This window comes from Hemicordylus capensis, chromosome 1, assembly GCF_027244095.1.
Source record: "Hemicordylus capensis ecotype Gifberg chromosome 1, rHemCap1.1.pri, whole genome shotgun sequence".
Lineage (NCBI taxonomy): Eukaryota > Metazoa > Chordata > Lepidosauria > Squamata > Cordylidae > Hemicordylus > Hemicordylus capensis.
Window position 1 is genome coordinate 428,174,426 of NC_069657.1, and position 15,298 is coordinate 428,189,723.

At 45.4% G+C, this 15,298-nt stretch overlaps 1 long non-coding RNA gene across 1 annotated transcript; it reads left to right on the forward strand.

Moving 5' to 3' along the window:
- The first annotated feature begins 4,744 nt into the window (after positions 1-4,744).
- Positions 4,745-9,956, forward strand: LOC128351982 (uncharacterized). Its single transcript, XR_008320159.1, has 2 exons — positions 4,745-5,418; positions 6,597-9,956. It is a non-coding gene; the product is annotated as an uncharacterized LOC128351982 (long non-coding RNA).
- The last annotated feature ends 5,342 nt before the right edge of the window (positions 9,957-15,298 follow it).

Sequence of the window (15,298 nt, forward strand, 5' to 3'; positions counted from 1 at the left end):
GCACACAAAACAGCAGATTGAAGACAGGAATCAAAGCTTCTGTTTTATTTTCTATTTTCTCTATATCTTTCTCCTCATAGATCTTCCTCTCTTTCCACCTACATTCCAAAGACTGCCAGCAGCCAGGCTATTAGATTCTTTACTTTCACACTCCATCCTTGAGAGGAGAGGAGAGGAGAGGAGAGGAGAGCTGGTCTTGTGGTAGCAGGCATGACTTGTCCCCATTGCTAAGCAGGGTCTGCCCTGGTTGCATATGAATGGGAGACTTGATGTGTGAGCACTGCAAGATAATCCCCTCAGAGGATGAAGCTGCTCTGGGAAGAGCAGAAAGTTTCAAGTTCCCTCCCTGGCTTCTCCAAAATAGGGCTGAGAGAGATTCCTGCCTGCAACCTTGGAGAAGCCGCTACCCGTCTGTGAAGACAATACTGAGCTGGATAGACCAATGGTCTGACTCAGTATATGGCAGTTTCCTATGTTCCTATCCTTATCTCATCCTGGAAATTATCTGTGCAATTGTGATTGCCATCTTCCACATTTTACACCATGACCTTTAAAGTTCTGACCTTTAAAGCCCTTAATGCTTTGGGCCCTGGATACTTGAGGGACTGCGTGCTCCCAAGGGTTGCTGCCTGCTTGACGAGGTCGTCTGGGGGTGGGGGGAGCTTCTGATCCGAGTGCCAACAATGAGGGAAGCTTGGCTGTTGTGCACGCCTGCACAGGGACTTCTCAGTTATTGCCCCCAGACCCTGGAATGCTCTCCATCTACTCCTCAATCTCCAACACAGTTTTTAGAAAGCATGTGAAATCTTGACTTTTTACCCAGGCTTTTATATGATTGTTTCTATTGCTGCTGCTCTGTATTTTTTTATGGATATATTGTGCTTGTTTTTAAAAAAACCTTTTAAATCAGATCTGTATTTTTATATTTTAGCTTAATATTTTAATTGTGTGATTTTTGTGGTTCTTGTTTTAACTTTTGTGCGAACTGCTTTGTGTGTTTTAACTTTTGTGTGTTTTAACTTTTGTGCGAACTGCTTTGAGATGGTTTTAATGAAGGGCGGTATAGAAATGTAACAACAAAATAAATAAATAAATAAATAAATAAACAAATATCTCTGCATTTTACAAATAAACATTTTTTCTTGTTTTCGAGAGGAGCAATAGACTACCTTTTGAAAAGCAGCTGGAGAGCCAGTGTTGCCTACCCTGATCTAGAGACTGTGCTCTGTTATTCACACTTGCAAATTCAGTTTCAAGCAACCTTTCCTTGAATTGCCCCCAAAGTATACGTACACACATGGGTAATATACGCATGTGTGAGCAAGCGAGGTAACCCCACCTTGTTGCCATCAATGGAAGAGGATTCTAAAAAATAAATACAGCTACCTCTCTACACACAAACTTATTGTTTGGAACTTGAGCGTGAAATATTAAACTCCAAGTGGATTATACTCTCTTAATCTTTCACCATCAAAATATCGAGGAGATTTAGTGTGTTTTCATTTTAGAGTGTTTGGCAAGCAGCCGTAAGATGAATGAGGCATGCTGATTTCATTTGTACCTGCGCCAGACATCACTCTTAGATATGGCTGTTTTGTTTCATCAGTTAGAGGGACTTACATAGGGATGTTGATCTGAGGGGAGCCCCTTTTGAATAATAACATGATGTCAAATTAGCAGACACAGAAGAGCACATTATGAGAGAGAAATGATACCTTGAAAGAATCTTCACATCTCTTTTGTTTCATTAAACTTTAGGCAGTCTTGTTTCATTTTCAAGTTTGGCTGAGTATTAATTGGGCCTTGTAACATAATAACAGTGGAATAAAGCCAGCTTATGAATTGTTTGATTTTTGAATATTGTAACCACATTGCTTAAAAATCTGCACTGTCAGAATTGTGGAATACAGAATATGGAATTGCAGTATGCATCTTGTTGTAAAAGTCGATAACAAATTTCCATTGATTCCAGTGATATTGTTTTGCATGTTTCTGACATCTCAAATCACCCACAGTTAGTCCTGACCCAGTTTCACTGAAAGCCACAGAACAAATTAACTTGAGCCATGACTTTTAATGGGACTTAACTCATGATGCTCGTTAACTGGCTTGGGGCCAAATCCTAATAACCACCATGGACTCAAAAATGAGAAGGTGGTTTTTTGGTGTGTTTTTTAAAAGAACAAGCTGATAGCTCATCTGATTATGTGGATGAAAACCTGAAAATTATGCACGGCATTTTCACTCATTGTCACGCAATAGGAACAGAAACCTAGGCAAAGAGGAATTTTTGGATGGGCTGTAACATGGGCGTCCAATAGCTATGGCATCATTCAGCAGTGAAGGTTTCTGTTCCTTCTTGGTTACATGCTTACTGTCTCCAACTCCTCATCACAGATTCACTGTGTGCCTTAATCATATCACTCTGTCTCACCTTCATTTCCTTTGCTAAATATTAGGAATATTAGCAGTGCACCTAGCATTATTTTGATGATCAACAAGAAACAGAAATATTTTACCTACCTTCAGGGGCTGATGATATTCTGGAATACAAATTAGACAAAGTTTTAACAAAAGCGACCACATTTACATGAAGACACCAGGCAATCTTCTCACCTCTTCCTGTTTGTGCTTGGCTTTTCCTCAGTTTTTAAAAATACAATATTTTGTACCTCATTAAAGACATACAAGCTTATCCACAATTAGTCTGGACTGAAGTGATACACTGTTTTATTCCTTCCCACTGTCCTGCCTCCTGCTTCGTCATTATTGGGCACACCATCTTTGTGCATTTGTGTGTTTTAAATATGATTTGCACCATTGAACCCATTCAGCTAGACCCTTGGTTAGTATAATCTGCTAGCTTCATAAGCATAAGTTTGTCCGGGCTGCTTCATGATCTCATCTCCATATACCTCTTTCCCACCCACCCCCTCTCTCTCTATGAACTTGATCAAATACCTTGAGGGCGATATTTAGATGCATTCACATAACACCTGATTTTATAAAGAAAAAATATTAAAAACACATGATTTATTTGGAGACATGTTCCACATTGTAATGCGGGTGGTACAGTCCTGCTCACGGCACTGTAGGACTCTGAATCACCCAGCGGTGGAGCTGAACAAAAGGGCAGTACTGCTGACTCTTGCACAATTACATGTTCTGCACAACTTCCATTGGCAGTTTCCTATGTTCCTATTATATTACTGTGGAGAGAACAGGCACGTAGCTAGGGGAGAGTGGGCTTGTGTTTGCCCCTCTCTCCGGGGGCATGTGCCAGCCACGTCCCCGCTTGTGATGTCACAAATGTGATGGTGTAACCAGCACCAGAAGGGCCAGCACAGCCCTCTGGACCTCATTTCCCATCCAGCTTCACGGTTGACTGAGTGTCTTCTTTGTTCTTTTGGAGAGAAAGAAGAAAATACCCAATTGACAATGGATCCAGCTTGGAAATTTGGCCAGATGGCGCTTGTGGGGAGGGATGAACCAGGGAGCTCTCAGGAGCTGGACAGCTTGGGTTCTTTGAACACATCAGCTCAATTAAGCTCCATCCCTGGGACAGAGGAAGAACGAGACTCAGGTCTGCCGATTTTGGTGGCAGCCATAGTGTTTCCAGCAAATTCCAGCAAAGGAACAAAACTGAACTGAACCGAAGTGAATTGTGACAGAGTGTGGGTTTGCATGTATCCTTAAACAGGTAAGACGTATTAACCCGAACCAAATTTCCAAATGTTTCCTTTGGATGTTTAAAAAGCTCTCTCTTAATTTAGTTCATCTATATTTCTTGCCTTCTGTAGTGTGAGCTGCTGTATCTCGCCATATGTGAAACATTTCTGAAAGGTGTCAAAATGGCTTGTCATGGGTTTGGAATGAGGGTGAAATGAAATGTCCATATCGCAGCATACTTGTATAAATAATGAGAGATTCCAATGTAAACCATTTATTTGGCAGCCATTTTTCCATTAGCAAGCCTTAAGTGCTACAACATTCATGCTTAGTTTTTGCGCTCATGCAGTGCTCTCTCTCTCTCTCTCTCTCTCTCTCTCACACACACACACACACACACACACACACACACACACACACACACACACCAAAATCAGGAAAGAGAACATGTATTTTTACTAATTTTGATATTCAAATCCAGCTTCTCTCACTTTTGTAGATGGAAAAATGTATTTTTAGTTCTTGGACATGTCGCAAGGAGTTTCTAAAAAGTACTCTGGACATATTGGCTGGATATGTTCATGTTTCTCTCTTATACTAAAGTTCTTTCCATCATTTGGAAAAGCAGATGGTGGAAATGGGAAACAGAATCATTAATGAATGTCAAGAATTATTTATGACAGCCAGTATGATGTCTTTGTTTTTAAAAAGAATACATTGAACAAAAGCAGTTCTTAAAGCATGAAACAGTGTTTTCAGTGGAACGTTTTAGAAATCTCAGTCTTATTGGTACATTATATAACTGCATTGCTCTCTCTGGAACATCTTTCATCTATATATATAATTCTCTAAGGTGTACCCATGTCTAATCCCCTTGTGTGGTAGCTCTTGCGAGAGTTCGCGAGCAGAAGCACCATGGTGATTGGGAAGTGGGGATTCCATATGGAGATAGGGAGGAGGAGCCTGTGAGAACAGAAGCACGATGGTGATTGGGCAATGGGGATTCCATATGCAGATAGGGAGGAGGAGCCTGTGATAGTTAAGGTCAGTTGGTATGCAACTGTTACTGGTCGGAAGATGTTCTTGACTGTAGAGGAGAGGAATCTGTATATATAAAAGGATAGTGGGCAGGGGACTGTGAAGACAGGGATTGTGAGGGAGTAAAGAGCCCCTTCAGAAGAAGGAGGTTGCCGTTGTGTGAATTAGATTAGGAAACAACATGAATAAGATCTGTTAACAGGAAGTGAGAGAGAGAAAAGAAAAGAAAAAGAAAAAGAGAAGGGAGGGGAGGGGAGGGGAAGAAACACAGAGGGGAAGAGCGAGTAGAAATAAAGGAGAGGAGGAGAAATAAAGGAGGAGAAATAAAGAGAGAAAAAGAAGGGGGGAAGAGAGAAAGAAGGAAGGGTAAGGGATGGGCCCAAACCTGGAAGTGGCCTGAGGGGAACAAGCGGCCATGGCGGTGCCTATTGGCAGCAAGGAAGGGCCAAGTCAACCACTGCTGCTGTTTGGGGCTACTAAGGCCATTGGCAGATGGAGGCAGGCAGGCAAGGGATGGGCCCGGGACTGTCAGTGACCTGAGGAGGAATTGAGGCAGCGGCGGCAGCAGTGAGGAAGGGCCCAGTTAACCGCTGCTGCTGCTGCTCCTGTGATGAGGAACAGGACTGGGGCTCGGATGAGGGTGGGGAGGTCTCTGGGGATAAGGGGCTGCAAGCAACGGGATGGAGGAGGAGGAGCAGGAGTGTGGCTCAGGTGAGGGTGGAGAGATTTCTGAGGTGAGAGGGGCTGTGGCTGGGGGTGAGGGGAGCAATCAAGTACTAGCACGCAGATGCTCTGCACGGGTTAAGCTAGTACAAATTATTTCCTAAAGTGCCAGCAAGGATCTTTTTTTTTATTTTAAGATTGGCACTTCAGAATTATTTTCATAAATGTGCATGCACAGAAAAATTATAATTGTATGCTGCTTGTAAATATCTGAGGTGGCTGTAAGAATGTCTAAAACTTTCCCATTCTAGGGAGGTGTTTGGTCTTAGTAGTAAGTTTATTACAGTCCTTAGACCAGCTTAACATTTAAAATAATACATTTATGGTTTTTGGACTTAGTTTTCCATGCATTGCTGTAATGATGATGTAAATGATCTCTCTAATTCTTCAGACTGGCAAGGAAATCCTCATGTTGTTTGGTCTAGCTGAGTTCTCTGATATAGCTCTGCATCCTAATAAAGTGACTAGTGCATGCACTGCTCCAATCTACAGGATGTGGATTTTGGATTATGCATGGAGTAGAGAGAGTGGACAGAGAGACGTTTTTCTCCCTCTCTCACAACGCTAGGACCAGGGGTCCTCTCATGAAACTGAAGGCTAGGAAATTTAGGACTGACAATACTTTTTCACATAGTGCATAATTAACCTATGGAATTCTCTGCCATGGGATGTGGTGGCGGCCACTAGTTTGGATGGCTTTAAAAGGGGCTTAGACTAATTCATGGAGGACAGGTCTATCAATGGCTACAAGTCTGGTAGCTGTAGGCCACCTCCAGCCTCAAAGGCAGGATGCCTCTGAATACCAGTTGCAGGGGAACAACAGCAGGAGAGAGGGCATGCCCTACCTCTTGCCTGTGGGCTTCTCAGATGCATCTGATGGCCCACTGTGTGAAACCGGATGCTGGATTAGGTAGGCCTTGAGCCTGATCCACCAGGGCTGTTCTTATGTTCTTATAGGAACATAGGAAGCTGGCTTATACCAAGTCAGACCATTGATCCATATAGCTCAGCATTGTCTACCCCCCAGGCCAGTCCTTGCCTTCTCTCCAGTCCTGTAGCCAGGAGTGTGGGCAGTAGTGAGCCTTGCCTATTCAAAAGTTTCCCCACAGCTGAGCTGCAGTCCCCTCAAGCAGGTTCTCTGTGACTCCCAGTTTCTCTTTTGTCAGTCAGGAGGAGAGCGGCTGCCGCAGCAGAGAAAGGAAAGACAGCCCTATCTTTTAGCAGCAGCAGCAGTAGCAGTCATCTCTCGGATTGGTCCTCTTCATCTTGAGCTTCTCCGCCACTCAGCAACTGAGTGCAGTTGCTGAACTAAGGACAGAACTCACCTGGGAGACAGCTAATCAAGTGGAAAGGAAAGTCAAACAAACTACCCATGTGTGAGTGTGTGTGTGCCTGCTTCCCACATTTATGGAGTGAGCGTGTGTGATATATATTCTATCCCCAATTGAAAGTCTTCCTTTATGTGTCTGTGTTTCCTCCCAAGCCCTTGTTTGTGCCTGAGTGATTTTTAACTTTCACAAAAATGATTTTAAATTATTGGGTTCTTTCCTCTAAGGCCTGATGTGATCTTCCATTTGGAACTTGAAATGAGTCATTTTCCTCTCTGTGGACAGGAAAGAGGGGGTGGTGGCAGGGATTTCATTGCTTGGTTCTTTTATGGTGGTTGTTGAAAATATATTCAATTGTTTTTCAACCAGACAAGTTCTTAAAAAAATGTTCCTTGTTCCCAGAATGGCTCACAATACCTGAGGGTTGGGGAAGAGTGGAGCTAGCCTAGCATACTGGATTGTTTGCTAATTTTAAACTGGTGTGCCTGGATATCCCTTCACCTGCCTTTTCCAAATGAAAAACATTGGTGTTTAAAATAATAATAATCCTGCCATGCTACAGCCTTGACAAAAATGGTTAAGCTTGGAACAGAGGCTTCCTTTGGAACCCACAGAAGGGGAGGAGAGCTAGTCTTGTGGTAGCAAGCATGAATTGCCCCCTTGTATTTCACAAAGCTGATAGTTGTATTATTTGGTTCTGCTGTTGTTTACACCTTGCAACTGTAGTCTCCTGTCTTCTGTTAATCTGCTACACTATATTTTCTGCAGCAGAGACATGGGGCCAGGAGAAGGAGAGGAAGGCAGTGAGGGACCAATTTTAAAATCTCATCTCTGGGTCCACGCCAACCTTGGTATGCCCTTGCTGCATGCAAGAGAGATGCTCTACCATTGAGCTGGATATCAGCTTAGATGGCTATATAAGAGGATTAAGACACATTCATGGAGAATTAGGTAACCAGTGGCTGTTAGCAATGATGGCCATATGGAATGTCCATGTCCACTGAATGCCAATTTCTGGCAAAAAACAGCAAGAGAGGGCTACTACCTTCAAGGTCATTCTTAGAGACCTGTACTTGGTCAACATGGAAACCAGGATGCTGGACTAAATGCTACACCCATCAGGGCAGTTCATATGTTCTTGAAATCCTGCACTGACCACTTCCATCCTGTAGCATGTAGTGACAATTTTGAAGCACCTGGGCCACACTGAAGGTGGCAGGAAGAGGAAGAAAGGCAACACCAGGAAAGAAGGCATTAGTCGAGGTTCTTTGTGCAAGGTATGGATCAGAGGGGGCTGGCCAGGCCTCCCCAAGTACCTTATCCAAGTTGTCCACATCCTCAGGGTCCAACACCTGAAACACATCCAAGTAAGAAGGAACTGAGGGGATTTCAAACATGGTCACTGTTGTCAATATGGAGTTCAAATCAGAGTGGATGCAAGAAATTTGTACCTGCAAAATGTTTAACAATCAAATCATAGCAGGCAGAGCAACAAGTACGTTTCCCTGTTATTACTATCAAAAAATATACTTTAAAATGAACTCTCACCTGCACATTATCAGGTTCAGCCCAAATTTTATTCCATTTTCATTCTAGCCATTGTCTGACTAGGACCGGGAAGACCCGAGTTCGAATCCCCATTCAGCCATGAAACTCACTGGGTGACTTTGGGCTGGTCATGTATATCTCAGCCTAACCTACCTCACAGGGTTGTTGTGAGGATAAAAATAACCATGTACACCACTCTGAGCTCCTCAGAAGAGAAGGACATAAGCATAAAATAAATAAATAAAATAAATTATACCAAGGAACTGAATGAGCCTTACAGGAGGTTTCTTTATTCCAAAGAACCACTCAGGTGGTGTCAGCATCACCAGTACTGTATTGTCCATCAAATCCTCAGTGACATTCTGGAAACCAACAGGATCTACCACTCTGTGGATCTGAAGGACCAGCAAATAGGCTCCCCGCCATAGCAGGCATCAGTTGCTAAAACTCTGAACTTCACCAGATAACCAGGCCAAACTCTTGGGTCACTTGAAGCTCACTTTGGTCCCTTCCCACTCCTCACTCTCACCCCTCAGACTACTTACCAAGACCAGCAGGGGCAAGGAGAAAAGGCTTTGGTCTTTCTCTTTGCCCCCCACCATGAGAGAGCAAACAGACTGGAACTGGTAGTCTTTTCCAAGGCTGCGGTCATTGTTAGCCTAAAAAAAGACAACAGATCTCAGGATCACCTGTGCATATCCCAGGACTCCATGGGAAAAGGTTAAAAAGTGCCATTTTTAAAGTCAACCTATAGGCAGCTGCTTGCTCCCTTGTACGAATATTGAAGCAGGCCTGATCTTGTACCATCTTGAAGCAGGTCTGAAAGTGTTTGAGCAAATCGGGGGCCCTTCAGAAACTCTGAAGTGGTCCCTGAAGTGAAGAAGCACTGATTTGCACAAGCCTATGGTTTACATTGCCGATATTCAATAAAGGAAGGGTTTTTTAAAAAAAAGCATATATTCTGGTTTCACATTCTGTGATATATGGTGCTATCAAAACTCTCCAGTATTTCACATAGCAAATTCTTGCTGCCATTATTACATATGCAATTAATTCTTGATATTGAATTAATAATTTTCCTTTGGTTAAGATGAATTCAATCATCCAAAAATCTTTGGTTTAAAATGGTTTACATGTTTACTTTTGCTCTAAAAAGCATGGAAATTGCTGGTTAAGGTGCTCATCTTAATTGCCATACCATGTAAACTGTAAAGACCTTATATATTATATACAATAATATATATTGTATATTATACAGTAATATAAATAAAAATACCACACTTTGCCTTTGTGTTTCAGCTGGACATTGGATGGGGGAAGGAAGCATTCAGAAATTCAACAGATGCAGCTTCCTCAATCACTTCCTAGAGATAGTCAAGCTACAATAGACATTGATTTAATACAGTTGAAGGAGAGGATACTATTCAATACTACCAAAAATGTTTGTTCAAAGATTGCCCTCGCTTTCATCTCAGCCCAGGTGGTAGTTTTGATTCAAATAGCAAGGGCGGAATCACATAAATTAAGAAGTCAGGAAAGCTTTTGCCTATGAAGAAGAGAGATTTAAAGAAGGAAAGGGAAGTTGCTTGATCAACAGAGAAGGAAAGATCATTCCAGGAACAAATTAATTAAAGTACATCAGGATTCTCAGTTCAAGTTAATTATCTACTCTTTCTGCTGGCAGTTGACCTGAAATTAATCTACAGTTTATATGAATTAGGTGAGAGAGAGAGAGAGAGAGAGAGAGAGAGAGAGAGAGAGAGAGAGAGAGAGAGGTGTTATTGTACTGGGGTATAGTTACATAATTATTTTTAATTCAAGGCAATGGTTTAATTAAATACTTGCACAAAACCAAGCTTTTTCAGGAAATTTGGCAATTACAATCAATTTAAATGTAGAGCTACATTAATATGATGACAAGCCCAGTAATAACAATAACACAAACCTAAGTAATTGTAGGCAAATGTTGAACAGATGTGTAAATAGAAGGCTATATTATCATTATTATATACCATGCCAGAGTGTACTAAGAACCTCCTAGTTGAAATGCTGATACTAGGGATGTGCACAAATCGGCCAGGCTGGTTCAGTTTTGGCACCGGTAGAACTGAACCCACACAATTTATGTGGTCATGCCATGCGAAGGCCTCTGTGCATGCTCGGAGGACATTGAAATGGCCCCCGTGCGTGCACAGAGGACTGAACTAGGCCAAAGAAGGCCTGAACCGCACTGCCACCAATCCGGGCTACTCTGGGGGAGGCTGGCGGGGGTGAGGGGAGTACTAAATTGTACTAAATTGGGAGTACCTCCAGTGACTGTTGCTGGTGTATATCTTATGTTTCTTTTTGGATTGTGAGCCCTTTGCGGACAGGGATCCATCTTATTTATTTATTATTTCTTTGTGTAAACCACCCTGAGCCATTTTTGGAAGGGCAGTTTAGAAATCAAATAAATAAATAAATAAATAAATAAATAAATAATTGAATTACTCCCCTCCCACCCCCTCTAGGTTTAGGGAAGCCCTTGTCCCTTTACTGGTAAAGGGGAATCCTCACCATATTTGAGCTAGCTCGGTTTGAACCAAGTCCAGTCTGGTTCTGCCCCGAACCTGTTGAACCGGACCAGCTCACACACCCCTAGCTGATCCCATTTTATGTTTGTACTTTGGTACACCTACTCAGATACAAAATATATGTCAATTAAAAACATTTGGGGACTCAAGTCTGAGAACAACAAACAACACCAAATATTTATATACGACTTTTCAACAAAGGTTTCCAAAGTGGTTAACATAGAGAAATAATAAATAAATAAATAAGATGGATCCCTGCCCACAAAGGGCTCACAATCTAGAAAGAATTGAAACATAAGACAGACACCAGCAACAGTCACTGGAGGGGTACTGTGCTGGGGGTGGATAGGGTCAGTTGCTCTCCCCCTGCTGAATAAAGAGAATCACCACGTTAAAAAGGTGCCTCTTTGCTCAGTTAGCAGGGTGAGAACCCTGACTTATGGTATCATCAAGTTTATGCTGGGGGAAAGCCATGATCCACAATGAAGTATACACACACACACACACACACACAACCAGATTTATTTTTGGAGATCTAATAGTCATCTTGCATTTTGGGGAAGTGCTGAGGACATTGACCTGTACTTTTCTGGAAAAAGAACTTAGCTGATTGAAGCCTTCTGCTTCACAATGTGCCAAAGAATAAGCCCATTGAAATAGATTCTTCTTTCAACACATTTTTGATGACTGAGTTTTGCCTTTGGAATGGCTTAACAGTCAAAACAATCTACATAGCATTTAAATCCACCTCTTCCCCACCCCAGGTTCTCATGTTGTCGAAGGCTTCCAAGGTTCTTTCCAAGCAGTTGGACCAAACAAAATCATATTTACTTTTAGGAGGCGTAGAATGTGTCCATTTGATTGATTGCAGACATTTTCTTGTAAAAGAGACACATTCTCTATGTGAGTAAACCAAGCAACTATGCGTGCACCCATCTTTCTAGAAAACCAAATATCCAAGGGCTAGGAGAGCCAAAGAAATCTTGCAAATTATACTAACACAGATCAATCCCGCCCCCACCCCTGCCCTGTTCTGCAAATTCTGCCTCTTTAGCCAAGGTTTTATATACTTTCTACCTAAAACAAAACAAAAAAATATGCACCAGGATAACTCAGATTTTGAACCAGGAAAAGTTAAATACATCCTGTAAAAATGAATACAAATGTGCAAATATGCTTATTTTGCATATTTTGTTTTGCTTTGGCCAGGCATGGAGGGGGGTGTATAGAGGTCTCCTATGTGCCTAATTACTGGAAATCCTACAGAACGTCCTCCCAACTTCAGAGCTTTCAGGAGTCATTGCCTTCGCTTTCCCCTCTTCTCAGCAAGGACTAGAAACATGCCTTTTAAAAAGACATGAAAGCTGAGTTTCTCAGAATACTTAATTCCACATCAATTATTCAGTTACAGTTGTATGAATATTATTGACATAGGCCCGGTTCATACATGATGGGAAACTGGAAGTCCCTTCACCATCGGTTCCCAAACCTGAATGTACAAACAAGGGAATTACAGGTTGTTGTTTTTTTTAAATGGACCCGCAGTTCCACTCCCCAAACTGCATTTTGTCATCTTCAGTTCTCTCAGAGTTTCATTCACTCAGCTTCCAGTTTGCCTGTGCCAATGTTACATATTATGAACGCTGGCACACAGTTCCACCACTCTAAAATGGGAGTTAAGGGAGGAAGTTCCTCCCTCGCTCCAGCTCCTATTGGCTGTGCAGGCTGTCCTTCAGGAAAGAAGGAAGCCTGCACAGCCACAACCCCACCTCTTTGAGGTCTCCCCCACTGCAGAGAGACTGCTCTCCTGAACATGCAAACGCATACGAGAGAGAGTGGGGGTAGGGGGTTCTGAGTTATGTATGACCCGGGCCATTGTTTATGGTCTTTGGGTGACCTGTATTCACATAACTTGGGACTGTAGGCTGGAGTATTTTCCTGAGCAGTAAAGTATTCTCAAGGTCCCACCCACCCATACTGGTCATTGGTCCCTTCCAAGCAGGAAGATCTAGAAAAAGCTTCCTGTATATAATCTGGGACTTTTCCTGGGCAGCAACAGTCTCCTGACTCTGATATATTTTTGGGGTGCTCATTGGTCTTGACTATTATCTTGCTCAATCCAGACACAGACCTGGTGCTGTTCCAGAGGAACAGGAAACACAGTGAACTTGTGCATCTGAAGCTGCTCTAAAACTGCTGTATTCTGAGGCTGCTCTATGGTGAGGCTTAAAACACAGCTTTTTGAAAAGCAGCCTTTCGAAGTTGCATAGCAAGGAGTTGCAGATGTAATTTCTATTGGTTATGGGCAACAGAGGCGTAACTAGGGAAAATGGCGCCCGGGGCAAGCACTGAAATGGCGCCCCCCGCACACACCCCCGCGCCACAACATACTACATTATACTTAGGTTTTTCCTCACAAGCGCCCGCCGCCGCTGCCAAGCCAGGCCACTGACTGGCCGCCAGGCGCCAGCAAAGCAATGGGGGGGGGGGGCGCGGGCGGCGCGGAAGGGACCGCTCGTGGGGGATGGGCTGCCTACGCGCTCCCTTGACTGCTGCAGCGCTGCTGCACTGAGCAGGAAAGATTTGTATTAACAAAAAATTAAAAATTTTTTTTTTTGTCATGTCGGCGCCCCCCATGTGACCAGAAAAGATGGTGCCCGGGGCACATGCCCCCCCTGCCCCCCCTATAGTTACGCCTCTGATGGGCAACACTGCAATATATGCTAACTGGGCAAAGAGGCACCCATTTAACATGGAGATTTTCTTTATTTAGCGGGGGAGAGTAACTGACCCTATCCACCCGCAGCAAAGTAGTTCCAGTTACATCTCTCTCTCTCTCTCTCTCTCTCTCTCTCCATGCGTGCCCAGGATTTGGCGGTGGAACTCTTGTGACACGCTGCGAGAGTTCCGAAGTGAGGACTGAGGAGAAGAGGGGAAGAAAGTGCTGGCGGTGGCTGGCTGGCCGGCCGGCGGAGGAGGGGGGAGAGAAAGGCAGTGGTGGTGCGTGGCAGAGGAGGGGGGAGAGAAAGGCGGCGGTGGGCAGCGGGTGGGGGAAAGAAAGGCGGCGGCAGGAGGGCGGGGGGAGAGAAAAGCGGCGGCGGCGGCAGGCTGATGGGAGGGATTAAAAGTGGCGGCGGGGCCCTTGGCCTCCCGCCACGACTCTGTCTGGGGGGAGGAACAGGAGGGGAGGAGGGCTGGAGAGCACGGGCTGGAGGGAAGGGGAAGAGAGGAGAGACCGAGGCAGGAGGAAGAGGGAGGGGGAAACAGCCGGCCCCAAAGTGCTGCACAGATGCTCTGTGCGGGGTTGGCTAGTCCTCTATAATAAAAGCCTTGGGTGTACTCCCGTGTCTCTGCGCCCGTGTCTTCCTCGGCTGTTCTGGGCATGCGCGGAGCACATTCCCAGAATGTCCGAGGAAGATACGGCCACAGGCACTAGGCGGCCATGTTGAGGAGAGCGGCGGGCCGAGAACGGCCTACGGGGAGGGCAGAGGCGGCAGTGGTGGGTCCAGCCCGGCCGCAGGGAGAGGAGAGGAGGCGGCGGCGGGTCTGGCCCACCGGCCGAAAAGAACAGGGGCGACGGCAGCGGGTCTGGCCCGGCCGCAAGGAGAGCAGAGGCGGCAGGTCCAGCTTCTCTGCAGTTCCTTGAGGCTTCTCCGCAAGCTCGGCCCCAGGGCGCCGGCGCTGCTGCTGTGTCCCACCCCAACCCATGGCCGGTGTGTGGGGTGCGCCTGGGCAGGAGCAGTGAGGGAAAGTCCCCAGAGGAGAAGCCGCAGCAGCTGCTGCTGCCAACAGAATGGGTACGGTGCTGTCGCTGTTGCCCGGTACGCCAGAGAAAAGCGGCGTCGGCAGTGTCCTGCCGCCTCCTCCTCTCTAACTGTCACTGCCCAGGCTGCGGCCTGTGGCATTGGCAAGGCCTGAGAAGGGAACGCGGGCGGTTTCTGACGGGGTCTGCTCTGTGCTGCGAGCCAGGGACTCCCCCTTGCCGTCGTCTGCGGGTGGGAAAGAAGCAGCTAGGCCACGGCTCTGAGGCAGGCTCCGCCGGAGGAACTGTCCCCTTTAGGGACTGTGACCCCTTTCCTGTTAGGGAACCGCTCTGGGGCGAGGAGGCTGCCTTTAAGACCCTCTGGTTGGTGTGGGTAGGAGCAGCATCCCTGGCTCCCGCTCCAGGTCCCTCCTTCCGGGCTGGCTTAATTTAGTGCCCCCACCCCATATGTACTAGATGGTGTGCTTCCATTGAAAGAGGAGTGGGGCAGGGGGAGTGGGGGAGGGGGAGGGGCAAGAGGGAGTGGGGGAGGGGGAGGGGCAAGAGGGAGTGGGGGAGGGGAAGGGCAAGAGGGAGTGGGCCAGGGGGAGGGGGAAGGGCAAGAGGGAGTGGGGCAGGGCGGAGGGGGAAGGGCAAGAGGGAGTGGGGCATGGGGA